Consider the following 17096-nt stretch of genomic DNA (forward strand, 5'->3'; position numbering starts at 1 on the left):
GACAATGAGTACATACACAAGTACATTGGCTAGTGGGGCATTCAAAATTCACGTGAGACAATGAGTACATACACAAGCACATTGGCACATGACACAATGAGTGCATCATAGTCATACATAAGTACATTCATTAGTGGGGCTAAAATTAAAGAGGTTGTTAAGTTCTTGGTTTTGCTCTTTTTAAATTGCAGTCAAACAGTTCAAGGGATCCGCATCCGCCTGCGGCGAAAGAAATATATTTTTTTTTGTTTTTTACAGTAAACTGAAGGTGGCCTTGCATCAACTTTTGGAGCATGCAACCTAAAGCGAAGAAATAGCCTATACCTTTTGTCTACAAAGCTGAACTTAATTTACGGGTGTAACTAATAGTCGTACGCGAGCTATCAGCTAACATCTTAATTTCCACTTAACAGCGCGTTGTATTCATCTCATTTTCCACATTATATAAAAATAACGTCCTAATTAGCAATCCGGTAAGTTTATCCTACGGCGTCAAAATCAATCATGATTCATGGATCAAATTCACGATTTTGTAGGCTTTTTGAATCAACAGCGGACCAGTTTCGTGATATTTTAGGTCTCTCCCAATAACCCGCACTAATTTACATGAAGTGAAGAAAAGTAAAGGACACCAAGGCCCAATGAATCTAGGATAATTTGGCTCACCCGACCTTACCATCACAGAGAAGAAAAACCAACATTTTTTAGTAAAAAAAATCACACAGCAAAGTGATAACGAAATAACCTCAGCAACCTATCTTTGCGTGACAAACTCAATATTACTAATAAGAGGTATCAGTTTACTAAGAAAGGTAAATATTTCCATATAAGACGAACAAAAAAATGCTTTGTTATATACGGGGTTTGGTACTTCACTAGTAAAATGGTACCTATTAGCACCTATGTGCAAACTGATGATGGTATTTTGACAAATCAAGTAGGTGATCATAAGCGAGAAGAGCTTTATTTATTTTACAATATGTGGGAAACCAATCAATTTGTGGTGACTCCTGTAACAAAAGAAATTGATACAGTAATTATGAGTTTCATGACAAACATAAGTCATACTTTGCTTTGAGAAATTGATGACTACAATTCAGTCTTTTTCGAAACTTTTTTTTTAAAGAAAACTTAGGCAGAGCCTAAGGATATGGATTGCTAATAATGCAAGTGTGGTCATTGTTTAGGAAAACATTAGACCCACTGCTAAGGTTCTTACAAGTTATAGCCAAATTCAAAGGTTGGAGATTTTGGGTTCTATGTAACAGTTGAAGATCCAATAAAACAAAAGTTACAGGTTTGATATGTAATAGGGATTCTTCATTCGATGTCTGTTTTTCCTTGTGGTAGTTTCTACTTAATCTTCCTTTGATTGCTTGGATGTAGAGAGTGTTGAAGTGCTCCAGGATTTCACTTGTTTCAGCATGTATTTCTATGTTCATGTGCTGATTTTCCTCTGCCCATTGAAAGGCTAAGTCTGCTCCTCCTGTGGCTCCTTCTGCTCCCCACTGTCCTGTGTGTCCTCTGCTATCAACATAGTTGCCTACAAAATCAGTAATAGTCAGGGAAGAGAAAAACTGATAAGTGTTGGGATCCTGAATAGTACAGATTTTGATTAAGAAACCAAAGCTCTGCTTGTGTTGTTGGATCCCAACATGAGTTCCAGGAGTAGCTATATGGGATTCAGTCTCAATGATATGCCCCTGAGTATTCAAGGCATGGCAATGTAACTTGTGAATTCTGTTATAATCACAGAGATGTTGTTGAATGCTGAGAGTAGTATTTTTAGCATTTGGAGAGATGTTTTGGAAAACTAGATCACATCTAGCCTTCCAAATGAACCAACAAGTGGTTGCATAGATGCATACATTATGACTGATGTTTGCATTGCAGTCCATGCAAACAGTATGTTGATCAAATGAGCCATGATTTCCACCTAACATTTGCTGCCAGATTTCAGTGGCTGCAGGGCAGTTGAGGAACATGTGTGTCATAGTTTCCTCCCCACAGTTGCATAATTTGCATATGGGATCAATATAGTGGAGAATGCTTGCAGTTTTGGCATTTGTTGGCAGAATTTCATGAGCACATTTCCAGAGAAAATTTTTGATAGCTGGTGCCACTTCCAAATTCCATATAGCTCTCCAGTCTCTTGTTGTTTGATCATTTCTATAGAGATTCTCTATTTTGGCTTTGTATAGAGCTTTAACAGAGAATTTTCCTGTGTCGTTGAGATTCCAGTGAATACTGTCTTCTTCTATGGGGTGAATATCAAGATTAATGATGACTTGAGAAGTGTCTGAGCTAAAAGATTTGCTGTATGAGTTGAATATTCCATTCCCTTTGATCTGTCATTAAGTGAGATAGCAGTTGGATATCATTGGGGAAGTTTGCAGGTTTGATGAGTTTGTCAGTTGAAGTAGGTGTCCATAAGTCCTCCCAAATTTTTATTGTGTTGCCATTTCCTATTGTCCATTCACAGTGTTGCTGAATGTTCTGAATACCTTCTAAAACCCCTTTCCATATCCAGGAGTCTCCATCTTTAGCTTTGGTGTTCATGCTGAGAACATTTCTTCCCAATAAATATTTGGCATCCATCAGTTGGTACTAGAGAGGATCCTTGTCCTTGTCCAATCTCCATCCTATTTTTGTTATCATGGCACTGTTGAAAAGCTCCATATTCATAAAACCTAATCCACCAAGCTCCTTAGGTTTCCAAATAGCTTTCCAGGCTTTTGGGTAGTAGCCTGTGGGGTTTTCTAGGTTCTTTCCCCAGAAGAAGTCTCTCTGTAGTTTGTTCATATCTTGACAGATTTTCTTTGGGATTCTGAAACAATTCATTTGATAGATGCTCGCTGTAGAGGTGACAGATTTTATTATAACTTCTCTTCCAGCTGGGTTCAGTGAGGAATTCTTTCAGCTAGACAGGTTTCTCTTCATCTTATTCACTCTTGGTTTGAAAGATTGGATCTTGCTTCTATGGGTAAATAAAGGAGAGCCTAGATACTTGTCATTTGTAGGTAGAATTTGAACTCCAAGAAGCTTGCAGATAATAGTCATAAGAGATGGATCAGTGTCTTTGCTGAAGAAGACTCCTGATTTGCTGAAGTTGATGAGTTGGCCAGAAGTATCTCCAAAAATGTTGAGGATATCCTTGAGATTCTGTGCTTCAATAGTGTTTGCCTTACAGAAAACCATACAATCATCAGCAAAGAGGAGATGATTTATGGATGGGGCATTTCTACAAATTTTTACTCCAGAGATGAGACCCAACTCTTCAACATGAGATAAGGTTCTGGATAGAGCCTCCATGCAGAAAAGAAACAGGTAAGGAGACAGGGGGTCTCCTTGACTGAGTCCTCTAGTAGGGTTAAAGAATTTGTAAGGGGAGCCATTTAGAAGGACAACAGTAGAAGTAGTGGATATGCATTGCATAATCTTGTTGCTCCATTCAGAGTTGAAGCCAATTTTGACCATAATTGTATGAAGAAACTTCCAGTCCACTCTGTCAAAGGCTTTAGCCATATCAATCTTGATCCCCATACTTCCTTTGTTGCCTTTAAGACCTCTTCTGGTTCCAATGTGGTGAATAATTTCATGGGAAATGGCTATATTATCAATTATTTGTCTTCCTGGTATGAAGGCAGATTGGTAGGGAGATATGATTTTGTTGAGATATGGTTTCATTCTTTGGGCTAGCAGTTTGGATATGATTTTGTCAGTGGTGTTGCAGAGGCTAATGGGTCTGAAATGGCTGGGACTAGTAGGGTTATCAATTTTGGATATCAAGGATATGAAGGTTGAGTTCATTTCTTTGAGAAGGTATCCAGACTTGAAGAAATGTTGGACCATTTTAACTAGGTCCTCTCCTCTAATGTCCCAATTCGCTTGGAAGAAGTTAGGTGGGAAGCCATCTGGTCCTGGAGCTTTATCTTTGGCCATGTTGAAGAGAATAGCTTTGACCTCACTATCTTCAGGAATTCTATTGAGATTTTTGTTATCTTCAGTGGTTATGACTGTAGGAATGAGGTTAAGGATTTCAGTGTTTATAGAAGGGGATTCTGAAGTAGCCATTTTTGAGAAGTGGCTGGTGAAGCATTGCTTTATGTCTTGGTAGTTTTCAATCCAGTTTCCAGAACTATCTTGTATGGTATCTATCTTGTTCCTCCTTAATCTTCTTTTTGTAGTTTTGTGGAAATAACTTGTATTCTTATCTCCCAATTTTATATATTGATCTCTGCTTTTTATTTTCCAAAATTTTTCTTCAATGTCTTGCCATTCTCTGAGAACTTTCATTGCAGTTTGTAAGGCTTTACTTCTGTCCTGATTGAAGTAGTTTTCTTGTAACCAATGCAGATGTTGCTTACATTCTTCAATGTTTGTCTTTATGTTGCCATAAAATTCTTTGTTCCAGATTTTGAGTTTCAGCTTGATCTATTTGAGTTTTCTAGCAATTAGAAAAGCGCTAGAACCAGATAAGTTCCTCTGCAAACATTCAAAAATGATATCCTTACAATCCTTATGGTCTAGCCAAGGACCAAAGAACTTGAAAGGGATTTTACCAGTACTCCAGTGCGGATTAGTGTTAAGCAAAATGGGATGGTGATCAGAGCCAATATCTAAACGATTAGTGATAGTAGAGTTTGGATATAGGATTATCCATGACTCAGTGGCTAATCCTCTATCTAATCTCTGCTCAGTGAGAGCAGGCCCACTTCTCTTATTTGTCCAAGTGAAAGGGAATCCAGTGCTGCCTAAATCATTTAGATCTAGATCAATAATCTTGTTACTAAAAATATTAGCTTCAGCATTGTCCAGTGGTTGGGTACTGTATTTTTCAAAATCATGTAAGATAAAGTTGAAATCACCAATAACCAACCAAGGGAGGGAGTTCTTGGAAGCAATATACTCCAAAACTTTCCAAGAATTTAGTTCACACCGAGTATTATTAGAATTACCATAGTAACCAGTGAAGAGCCATGGAGGGCCACTAGTAGGCTGTATTTTAGCATTGATATGGTTAAATTAACAGTCTAGAATTTCAACATCAAGATTGTTCTTCCATATCATTACTAATCCACCAGCTGTACCACTAGCCCCTCCCGGATTAACATGCTAACTTTTTTGGATATTAAGTAGTTTCATAGAATTTAAAAGTTTACCATGTTTCTGTTTGGTTTCAGATATGAAGCAGATATCAGGATTAAATTTGGTCAGCATATCATTAAGATAATTTTTAATATATTTTTTCCCTAGACCTTGGCAGTTCCAGGCTATAGAAGTAAAGAATTTCCAAAAATAGGATATAGGGGGGGTATTTAGAGGCTGGTCTCCTAGCTATAGGATCATAGTAGCTTATGATGTAACAATATGTGGAAATAAAATGTTGGTTGCAGTTTAATCCAAGATAGGAGATAGAGAAGGGAATTACCTCAGGGGTTGGTGTTGATGAGCCAGAAACACCATTGGTCATAAGGGGAAAGCTTGAGGCCAGAGGTTCAACATAGTTTTCTGGGTAGTCCTTGAGTCTTTTGCTGTTGTCAGTTTCAATGGTTTCCATAGGCTCTGCACCCTGAGTTGATTGCTTCCTTTTTGGCATGACTTTCTGCTTTTCCAAATCCTTAATACTGTCATTATCAGAGGGTGAATCTTCTTCAGTGAAGACGTGAATTGTCTTTCTAGATTTCCAAGCCTTCTTTTTAAACTGGACAGTTTCAGCATCCATTTTTCCTTGATTTGAGCTAGAGTTATGATGGTTTGGGAAGGGATGGTTGGAAAGATACCAGTGGTGTCCAGAGTTTGGTTGGCATTAGTGTTTGAAATATTTTTAGCTCTAGTTGCTTACTTGATCTTTGTTTTAGCTTGGTGATTCCTGTAGTTGGTGGAGATTTTCTTTGAGAGCTCAAGTTTTCTGTGCCTTATTTGGCTGGCAATGACATCCGGATGTGGGTAGTTGGGATCAGCTCTAGCAGAGGCTCCAAAAGTGAGGTGTTTTGAACATGAGGGAGCAAATTTAGAAATTGTTTTTTTTTCCAATTCTTTCTGTTTTGCATTCCTCATCTTGATTTCAAAGTCTTGAGCAGCATCAGCATCAAATTATCCTCTATGAATGGCATTCCTTCCTTCTTGAACGGAGTTTTGGTACGCAGTTTGGGGTGGTGGGAGAGATTGAGGTGTTTGCAGGCTTTTGTGATTTGAGTAGTGGGATTTTGAATTTGAGGGTGGGATGGGGCAGGGTGGGGATGAGTGATCTAATATTCTACAAACTTTGCAGAATTTGATTCCATTGAGAGCATAAGCAAACTCCAGCCAATAAGAGATAGTTGGGGTTTCAAAAACTTTAATACCAAACTTCAAAGGTTTGGTAACATCAATGGTAAGTTTAACTTCTAAATTTTTTTAAAATTTGTCTCTTCCATAAGGTTTCTTGGCAGTTTGAAAAACTCCAACAGGTTTTAGAATACTTTTGATATCTGGTATGATGTGTGATGGGATTCTTTTGATGAGCAGCCAAACCATTACCTTAGAAAATTGTTCTTCATGAATTAAGTATGGGCCTCCAAGGGGGACACCAACAAGAACCATAAGCTTTTCAAAAACTCTTTTGGTTCCACCATTCCTTAGTGTTGAGTAATCATCTTCATGAGTGAGTCTCAGGATGAAAAAATTCCTTCTTCTATTCCAAATATCTAGTTCAACTCTACCATTAAATTCCCAGTTGTTGTTGATGAATGTACTGATTATGGATGTTTCATAACAGATATTGCTGCAGAGTTTTCCAATAAAACACCATTTCCAATCTAAAGGTTGTTTGGCTCTAATGTTGTCAGGGTTTAAGAAAACCTTAGGATAAAGATCTTCTTCAGGCATATTGAGGGTTTTGTTCATCTGATCAACAAGAATTTCAATGGTTGGGTTGGAGGGATTTGATGAGGAAGCCATTTGTGGTTAGTAAACGAATAAGAACCAGTAGGTATATTTACCAAAGTGTATTCTAACAAGGCAGGACCAGCTGTGGTAGTGTGGGGCATTCACCCAAGATTTAATTTGAAAAAGATTCTTGAAAATGTCAGTAATGTTGGTCTTTGGAACAAAGATGTGGGTTGTACTCAAGTTAGTCCAAACTGGTTTTGATAAATACTGATCTGTTGGGGTGGACATCACTTTGTAGTTCAATTGGTGATAGCTGTTGCTGGATCTCGTGACTAATGGGTTCTGGCTCATGTACCTGCATACAAGGACAATAAAATTGTTATTTAAATTGTTTAGAGTCTTACCTTGTCCTTCCCATTGGGGGTAGTAGATGGTAATTGTGTAGTCTTCATAATGACTGAGAACGACATGTCTAGCTGAATTTTGAAATGGTGACGCAAGTTGGATTTGTTCTTTTTCTTTGATGAAGAGGTTGTCTTTGAATTGATCCTTGGTATTGCAGTTGAAGTGGTCCTTGTACTTGCGGCTGGAAGGCTTTGAGTGGTTAAAGGTGTCTGAGTCATTTCAAAAATCTTGTATCTGAGTGGGTAAAAGTGTCTGAGTCATTTCGAAAGTTTGAGGTAGTTTTTGTATTTGGGATTGTCGGGTGGGAATGTTGCAGATCCATTTACTCAAAATCTGACCCTTTGACGTGGAAAGAGAATTCTTTCCAGGTGTCTGTTGCCGCTTTGCATGAGCCAATGGTGGTTCTTTGCTTGTAGTAGGCCAAATAATGATGCTAGTAGGCTTGATCATGCGCCTCAAGTTGCAAGACCGGAAGTTAATGCTACAAGTCTGGTAACTCCCGAGGATTTTTGACGGTTGCTATTGAGAGGCTGTTGCTCTTCTTAAATTGATTAAAACCGCTGAGATGATAATTTCAATCGGTTTCTTGATCAGTTTTCGCTGAGAGAAAAAAAGTGTTCATGTGTAATCCTTTTGTTGAACAACATTTCTAGAGTAATCTCCGCGTTGAAATATCCAGGCAAAGGGAATATGGATGCAAATATGCGACCCCAAAGAGATGAGCATGAGAAGCAGAGAGTTGCCGAAGTCGAGTCTTAGATAGAGCAGCCTGTTGAAATCCCTCGGATAAAGCAGGTAAAATTCTTTGTAATTCAAGCAGTTCTTGGGTGAGGTTTTAACTTCCATGCATTTAATCAATTTGAGTGTTATTTGCAGTCTGATGACTGAATTTTGTAGGTTGAAACTGTAAGGATAAGTGAAGGTTTTTCTGGTTATAACATGCATGAATTGCATTATACTTCTGATGCAATGAATGGGAGAGCAGGTTCTGGAGGTAGGATGTCTGGTTTTAGGGGTGGGAGAGCAGGAAATGGGGGAAAGGGCTGTGTATGCAACTGCCAGACGAGGGGGACCACCGCAACAGGTCGAGCAAGGCCGAATTCAGAATGGAGAACTTGTGGGTGTAAAATATGGGTGGGTTGTTTTTGCTCTGCACCCCACAAAGGGCCGCCGGGTGATAAAGGAAGGCATTGTATTGGTAGATGATGAGCGAATTGTCTGTAGGGGGACTCAGCAGGGCTTCTTTTCTGCTCATATACCCGATCCTGCCAAGGAACAAATTCAGATCAAAGCTACAATGCCACCTGAACCAGGTCAGATCACGTTTCCCAATTTGTTCATTCTTGCTCCCACTCTCAGGCAGATGGCTCAGGATGTGTCCGAGGTGTCTCAGACTAGTGCTGGAGAGGTCATACATCCACTTGAAGTTCCTCGAGATGAATATGTAACTCCTGGAGTTGATTCTAGGATTGTGGGTCAAATCTACAGATTTGCAAAGGCTAGTGCTATACGAGGTGAGGAGCCCCAGCTTCCTGTGTTGCCGGTTGATGACACTTTGCCTCCTGAAGCAGATGCAAGGGATGTAGAGAGGGTGTATAAGGCAGTGATGGCCAGAGCTGTGAGAGATGTTGCACTTGAGTCTGGGGGGCCAAAAGCAGACTAAACAGGTAGGATTTGGCAAGCTGCACATTCTGAGTTTAGTAGTACCAGACAATCTGAAATCTTTTCTTTTAGTTTGATGCCGAAGAAAAATGATGCTATCATGTTGATGGAAATGTTTTATGCATACTTTGGTAATTTGTAGCACTATGTTTAAGTTTTTATTTCTATTTAAAGAAAGGGTAGTGCAATGTAGCTGATTCCTAGTTAAAAACATGATAAGAAAGAAGCAATTTTCCCAATAGAGTAGATCATGAGTGCTAACAAGGTTCAAGAAATAGTCAGGTTTAAGGGACTTGGTAAGACTAGCAGGAAATAAAGAGCATATGCTTTTGGTAAATTGTAGGAAGATCAAATTAAGAGTAATGAGTAGAGAAACAAACAAACAGAGAGTCAAGTACTCACCTCCAGGAAGTTTAGCCAAAATAGCCAAGATAGTACACTGATACATACCAGGGGAAGGAGGTGTAGAAATCCAGCTGATTCCCCAATGAGCTTTGCAACTAGGGAACCTCAGACTAGCTGGTTGAGATTTTTGTCTCAAAAAACCTCGTTCCATTGCTAGGATAAAAATCTGGCTTTGAGAGCTTGAACATGGTAATTTAAATCTAGGCAATGGGAGTTTAGTGGCAAGTTGATTTTGATAAGAATTTTCCAGTAAGACTGAAAGATGCTGAGATAGGATAGATTGGGTATGTGTTTTTGTAAAATAACCCAGAAAAGCTTTTGTGCCATAATAATCATGAGATATGCCAGAATGGCCTTTGATGGATTGGGCATTCATTCCTGTGTGATTCTTCAGATTGTAAGTTATGAATTCAGTGATTTGTGAGTTGCAAGTGATTTATGAGCTTTTTGTGATTTGAGTGGTATTTGTGATTTGTGTTGTGTAATTGATACAATTGCAGTTGCAAATGTGAGACTTGTGAGTAGTGTTCATGGATTGTGCTTGAGATTATATGAGAAGTATCATTAGCAGAGAAAGATTGGAGATTTCCGTCAAAATTTTTGGGATCGGCGGCTAGAGAGAGCCGTTAAAGAGATGTTGGAAGAATGAGACATAAAAGAAACGGTAGGAAGTAGCCGTTACCGAGAGAGGAGAAAGCTCAGGTGAAGTGGAGAGAGAGGAGAGAGGGGAGAGCCTTTTTAACTTTCTGTCTCTACAATGGGAAACTTGAGATGTTGGGCTAGTTAACTGCTATTAGGTAATTGTTATTTGAAATGTAACGTTAATCAGATAAGAAGAATATGTAGACTTCTTTTGAAAGACATCGAGCAAAGTACTACAGTGGAATCGAACCTATTTAAATCTTGGAAAAAATGTAGAATATCAAGTCTAATGGATTCCAAGTTGGCATCATCCGCATTTTTTCCAAACGATGTTCCATGGTTTTATGAAGTGGTGTGAGGAATATAAATAAACGTTATTCAAAATAGCGTGCTAAAAGACGAAAACGTTATTCTGAATAGCACTAAAAAATAGTATTCAAAATAGTTTTTTTTGTGTTTTATAACCAAACACCGAAAAGCCACCATTAATTTCAATCATGCAAATATTTTAATCAAATACCACTGACCAAATCAAACACTATTCTTTTTAGCGTTACTATAATTCCATCATAAGACTTGAGCTATCATGGACAATTTCAAATATTGAGGTGGCACGGAAGATGGAATTCTTCCACCATAAGACTTGAACTTAATTTAATGCATTGAATGTCACATTATCAGGTAGGTCGGAATAGTGATCCTCCAACATATAGAAGACTGAGGAAATACTTAAGACTTGGTTGCAATTATCTACCATATCAAATGACATTTAATTAGAGGCTTCAACGCGTGCCTGAGCGCCTCCATTTAACTGCTCCTGGAGAAACCTTGTCAAGCACTTCCAGAAGAACCCATCTGCAAGAATGAAAAATAAAAATTACTATTAATAATAACGATAAAAGAATATTGGAAGAAAAGAAAAATTAAAATCAACTCCAACAGGTTACTGCAATAAAAAATAGAATCTTAAACTCAAGAGTTATATCAATCGTGCATACAATTTTCCAAAGAAGATACTTAAAACTAATTTAAGCGAAACCATGTTAATGGATAGATAAATGCTTAATAATGTCAACCTGCATAGATTATTTGGTTTTCAACCTGTTCTGCATGTTCATACGAAGACAAACTAAATTAAAATAAGGAATTTTACTTACATTAAAAGCATCTGAGAAGAATTTTTGGATCGACGAAACACTTTGGGTGAACTTGTAAATGCGATATTCTCTTTTCCAATATCTTTCCTTGCATTTATCTTTTCCACTTCTCTCTGCGGGAGGTTCCAGCCCTAGTTAGCAATTCCGAATATGGGGAAATTTCGGGACAGGAAGCGTACTAGTGTTATCCGTTTTGACAGAATGTAAGTTCGGTCCACTACTCAGTCAAACATCTTGTGATTCAGGGATAATTCATTTTGCAGAACGACATACAAACGTATATAATTTATCTTATAGATACGAATTCGGCAAATATTATAAAAATGTATATACAATATAACAACATGTTGGTGGTATAGGGATTAAATTGGGGCATGTAACATTTAGAAACTCAAAAATGTGATACAAATGAAAGTCTGATGATGACATAAGAAAGTATTATATGAGCCGTACAGCCTGGTAATTCGTAAATATGCATATAATTCGTCTTAAGCTGGAAATTGGCGAATCAAAATCAGGGTTCCAAATGTACGAAGATACTGACGGATTCGCGAATTATGCAGATAAAATTCGCGAACTTACTAACTAGCTAGGTTCTCGCTCTAAGTCCCTCTTGTTTCTATTTTTCTTTTCTTTTAATAATAAATTATTTACTTATTTTAATTAGAAAATAAAAATTAATTATTTTGATTAAAAAAATGTCGATACATAGATGGTGCATGTGATTGCTACTAATATAAACATTTAAGTTTGATAAACCCACACACCGTGGGACAACTTTCGGTATTATGCTCTAATTAAGCTGAGAAGGACAACTGTGTAAAACCAAGTCAATTATGTGAGCTGATATGGATGGTTTAAATGGATAGTATTAGGACATGATACAAGCTATGAAGGATAATAGTCCCACACTGTTAATATCCCTTTAATAACTTAAAATATAATATGGAAGGGCCATTCCACTCATTGCCAATTGGTTTTGAGTTGGATGCCTGCATATTTTAATTTGGTATCAGAGCTAGGTCCGTGTGTGAGTAGACCCAACGGACACCACACAACGTAGGTCCACGTGTTAGACAGAACGAAACTACACGTGAGGGAATGTGTGAAGGATAATAGTCTCCCACACTGTTAATATCCATTTAATAACTTAAAATATAATATGAAAGAGCCGCTCCACTCAAGAATTTACGCGTGTTTGATGTTAGAAGAAGTGAAGAGATCTGTATACAGGGTTTGTCTTTCATAATAATGCAGCCTTGCAACCTTGCAGCTGGGTTCTCCGTCTTATGATTGTTTTTTAATTACTCGTTGTTTGCTCCTATTTTGGTTACTTGTGATAAAGCCTTATCATTTCATGTGCTAATTTTTGAACCATTTTTTGGGGACTACTCAAAAAATGCGTGTTGATATAATATGGAAGGGCTGCTCTACTCAAGATTTTATGCGTGTTGATGTTAGAAGAAGTGAAGAGATCTGTATACAGGGTTTGTCTTTCATAATAATGCACCCTTGCAACCTTGCAACCTTGCAGCTGGGTTCTCCGTCTTATGATTGTTTTTTAATTACTCGTTGTTTGCTCCTATTTTGGTTACTTGTGATAAAGCCTTATCGTTGCATGTGCTAATTTTAGAACCATTTTTTGGGGACTACTAAAAAATGAGTAGTCCCCAAAAAACGGTTCTTTGTATATGTTGTTTGTTTATTTTATATACCCAACAATAAAACTCAAGGTACTGTATAATCCGTCTTGTTTTATTTCCTTAATATTGAACTCCAGATGTCCAAGAGTGGATCAGTACGTTTTACTAAGTGTCCAAGTTCATGAAACATTAATCAAGTTACACCATTTGTTGCGGAATCCCAGTTGCTTCGTTATGTCCATTAGAAACTAAGTCATTATGTCCATTATATCCTGGAAGCAGATCGGAAATCATGGGCGATTAGTCAAAGGAAGTCAAGCTAAGTCAACTCAGATTTCTCTTCCATCATTAATGAAGCATTGGTTCCTGCAACAAGTAAATCTGTTAATTATGATATTTCTTGTTCTCTTGTGATTAATTTAACAAGCAATTTCTCTTTCTTTGTCTGAATCTCGTTATTAGCTACTTATGTCTTAAAGTTTTTCCCAAAATCGAAATTTGCATGTCAGGGGTTTAAATTCGATTTCAGTCCTCCTGTTTCGTATTTACCCTCCTGGTTCTTGATTATGACTTGCAGGTGTTAACGTTGTGCCTGGTCTTTGTTGCCTTGTTTTGGTACAAAATTGTCATTGCAAAAGGTTATCCCATTTAAAGGTTGTTATCTCCAAGGTTTTTCAGTTCCCGTTGAGTCGATGGCAGAGAAATCTATCTCATCATCCAAGTTTTGTTATACTGGTAAAGATCAGTTTTTTGCTATTTCTTCTTGTTGGAAGAGAAGTATCGATAGCTTTATGACAATTTTAACACGTCTCAGTTCAAAATCATGCAACCATTCTATAAATTGGAACAAGTTAGGATTAAGTTTTATCATCATAGCCTTAACCACTACTCACTTCTTAATACCAACCCTTACCTCAGAATTCAAAATCATGGAGCCAAATTTGGGTGATATGAAATACCTTGAAGAACAACTGATGTCCACAAACCTCAATAAGTCTGAGTCGGATGACATCAGGAAAACTTTTGTTTACTCAAGTTTCAATCTTGACAGATTCATTTAAAAATGGGATACCAACATAGTTGGAAAACTTGTATCTCATGAACCATTGAAACCTGATAGCCTTGAATTTCACCTCAAAACCCTCTGGGCAAAGAAAGTCAAGAAGATTCAGATAAGAAACCCAACACCAAATTTTTTCATTGTAAGATTTCGAAACTGGGATCAAGTCAACTAGGTCTTAGAGAATGCCCCTTGGTCAGTGAATGGTTGTCTGTTCATGGTTAAGCCTTACAACTCCTTTATCCAGATTCAAAAGATGGATTTCAGCACTCAAGAATTTTGGGTAGACTTCAAGGATTTACCTCCAGAACTATTTGAATCAAAAACAATGTTCAAATTTGCAAAAATTCCGGGAGAGGTCAAATATCTAGATCCTAAGGATGGCAACCCTATAGATTCAAATGCAGTCAGTGCAAATATCAGCATCAATGTGAAAACTCCTCTCATTAGAGGTCTATTGACTGAAAATTGAGCTGGTTGTACTTAGTGGATTCCCTTTTACTACCGAAAGCATCCAGGTAACCTCTGTCTAGCATGCTTCATTCTGGACTACGATGATGATGTATGTGAAAATAAAGCAAAATTTGTGAAGGCTCTTGTAAACAAAACTCTGTTTAAGTTTGGACAAACTAACTTGTCCGATCAAGATGTAATGTCAATGAACCCAAAATATGGGGATGAGTCTCCAATCACCATTAATACGAAAGTCTCCAAGAAGAAAGCTGCTGCTGCAAATAGAGTAGCCTTCCAGAGGCCATCAGATGGGTATCATGTCACTGCAGTTTTTATTGAAGAAGAAGCCGCTCTGAGGTGGGTGAAGGCTCAAGGCATAGAATAGGAAAAAGGGATAGAGAAAATGTGGCAAGGACTATCAACTTTGGTAATCCTCTACATGGATGCTGACAGTCAAGGAGAAAACAGTGTGTAAGATAAACCAGAGTTTCAAGAACATGACAACAATCAAGGAGGGGATTGGTATCAATAATGCAATGCAATGATGTCGTACCACAACAATGCAGGGGAAGAAGACCAGGTAACCACTTCACCTTTCACTCAATTTCCTTTACAAATCAATTCTATCTTACAATCATTTCATGTTTCAATTAGTCATTATCACAAGCATACTCATTCTACTACTAGCTGTCTCATCATAAATTTTATATAAATGAAAATTCTAGCATGGAACTTCCAGGGCAGCTGCCAAAAACATACTAGAGACCATTTAAAACACTACATCTACAAAAATGATCCTGACATTGTATTTATTTCATAAACCAAAAAAAATCACAGTAAAACAAATTCTTTCATCAAAAATTTTGGTTTTCCTAATTATTGGTGTCAGTCCTCCATTGTCCTCTTTGGTGGTATTGCACTACTATGGAAAGATGGTATGGGAATCAACATTGTGAATGAAAAGAAAAATCAAATTGAAATCATGGTCAGTGCTGGTCCACAAAATGCTCAATGGTTACTGACATGCCTATATGTGATCCCAAGATACAAGGAAAAGAAAGTGCTATGGGAAACAATTACTTCAAGAAGTCAAAACATGAAGATTCCTTGGATCAGCATAGAAGATTTAAACATCACCATCAACTCTCAAGAAAAGATCTCAAAAGCTGCATCTTCCCAATCTAGCATCAGCAAATGTATCAAAGAATGGCTTCTTCAGACTGACTTGATGGATGTAAAATTCTCAGGGTACCCTTATACTTGGAACAATCACAAACAAGACAAGAAATTGGTGGAGGAAAAACTGGATAGAGCTCTAGCAAATACAAAATGGCATGACATCTTCAAATCTGCAACAATATACAGTTTTACATCTTTTGGTTATGATCATGCTCCAATTCTGCTCAATACAAATCCTGCTGAGAGAGGATACAAGAGAACATTTAGAGTATATGAAAAATGGATTCAACAAGACTCCTGCAAGGAAGTAATTGCTAATGCATGGAGCCAACCACAACAAAGTTCTGCAGCTTTTCAAATAGTCCCAAGATTTAAGCTCACAAACAAAGAAATGAAGAAATGGAACTATGAAGTGTTTGGGAATGTAAATAAACATATAAAAGAAGTAGAGAAGAAAATCCAAGATGTACAAGTAAGGAAAATGGGAAACAACAACAATGAAGTTAACAGTTTAAAACAAGATAAGATACTGGTATAAGATTGACTCAGACATGAAATATCAAAATTCAAGGGAGAACCTAGTGAAGAAAGAGAGGAGAAATACTAAACACTTCCACTCAAAAGAAAATTTCAGAAGAAGAAGAAACCACATAGACTCTATCAAAGATGATTCGGGTATATGGCATTCAGAAAAAAAGGAATTAGAGCAGCTTCTAAATAATCATTTCAACACCATTACACATACTTCAAATCCTCAAAGAACAGAAGATATCTTATCTTTCATCAACCCATGCATAACAGATGAAGAATATGCTAACTTAATAAGAATTCCAGATGCATATGAAGTCAAAAATACAGTCTTTCAAATCAATTATTGGGAAGCACCTGGACCTGATGGTTTTCACGCAGGATTCTATCAACAATACTGGGACACTGTAGGTAATGACATCATTCTTATGACTCAAAATTTATTCAGAAATGGTTATTTACTGAAGGAACTCAATTACACATTTCAAACCCTGATCCCAAAAGTTGAATGCCCTCAAACCCCTTTAGATTATAGACCCATTAGTCTTTGCAACATAAACTACAAAATCATCCCATTCTTGCAAATAGACTTAAACCCATCCTGCAAAAAATAGTATATCCTTTTCAAGCTGCCTATGTCCCAACCAGAAATATCTCAGATAACACTATCATAGCCCATGAAATAGTTCATCATATGAAAAGAAGCAAAAACAAATTTGGGGAAGTTGGAATCAATCTGGATATGTCGAAGGCTTTCGACAGGATTGAATGGAAGTTTCTGATGGACATAATGAAGCAACTGGGATTCTGCAACAAATGGTGTAAATTGATTAATCAATGTATCAGCACCACCTCAGTGTCTATTCTTTTAAATGGTTTTTTTTGTCAACCGTTCAACCCATCAAGGGGCCTAAGACAAGGGGACCCAATTTCTCCATACTTATTCATTCTTTGCATGGAGGGTTTCTCAAGAATGTTATGCAAGGCAGATGCATGAAGAAGATACATGGCATCAAACCAAGCTTCTACAGTCCAAGTATAAATCATCTACTATTTGCAGATGATTGTGTACTCTTCTTCAGGGGAAAA

Source organism: Papaver somniferum, unplaced genomic scaffold, assembly GCF_003573695.1.
Source record: "Papaver somniferum cultivar HN1 unplaced genomic scaffold, ASM357369v1 unplaced-scaffold_150, whole genome shotgun sequence".
Classification (NCBI taxonomy): domain Eukaryota; kingdom Viridiplantae; phylum Streptophyta; class Magnoliopsida; order Ranunculales; family Papaveraceae; genus Papaver; species Papaver somniferum.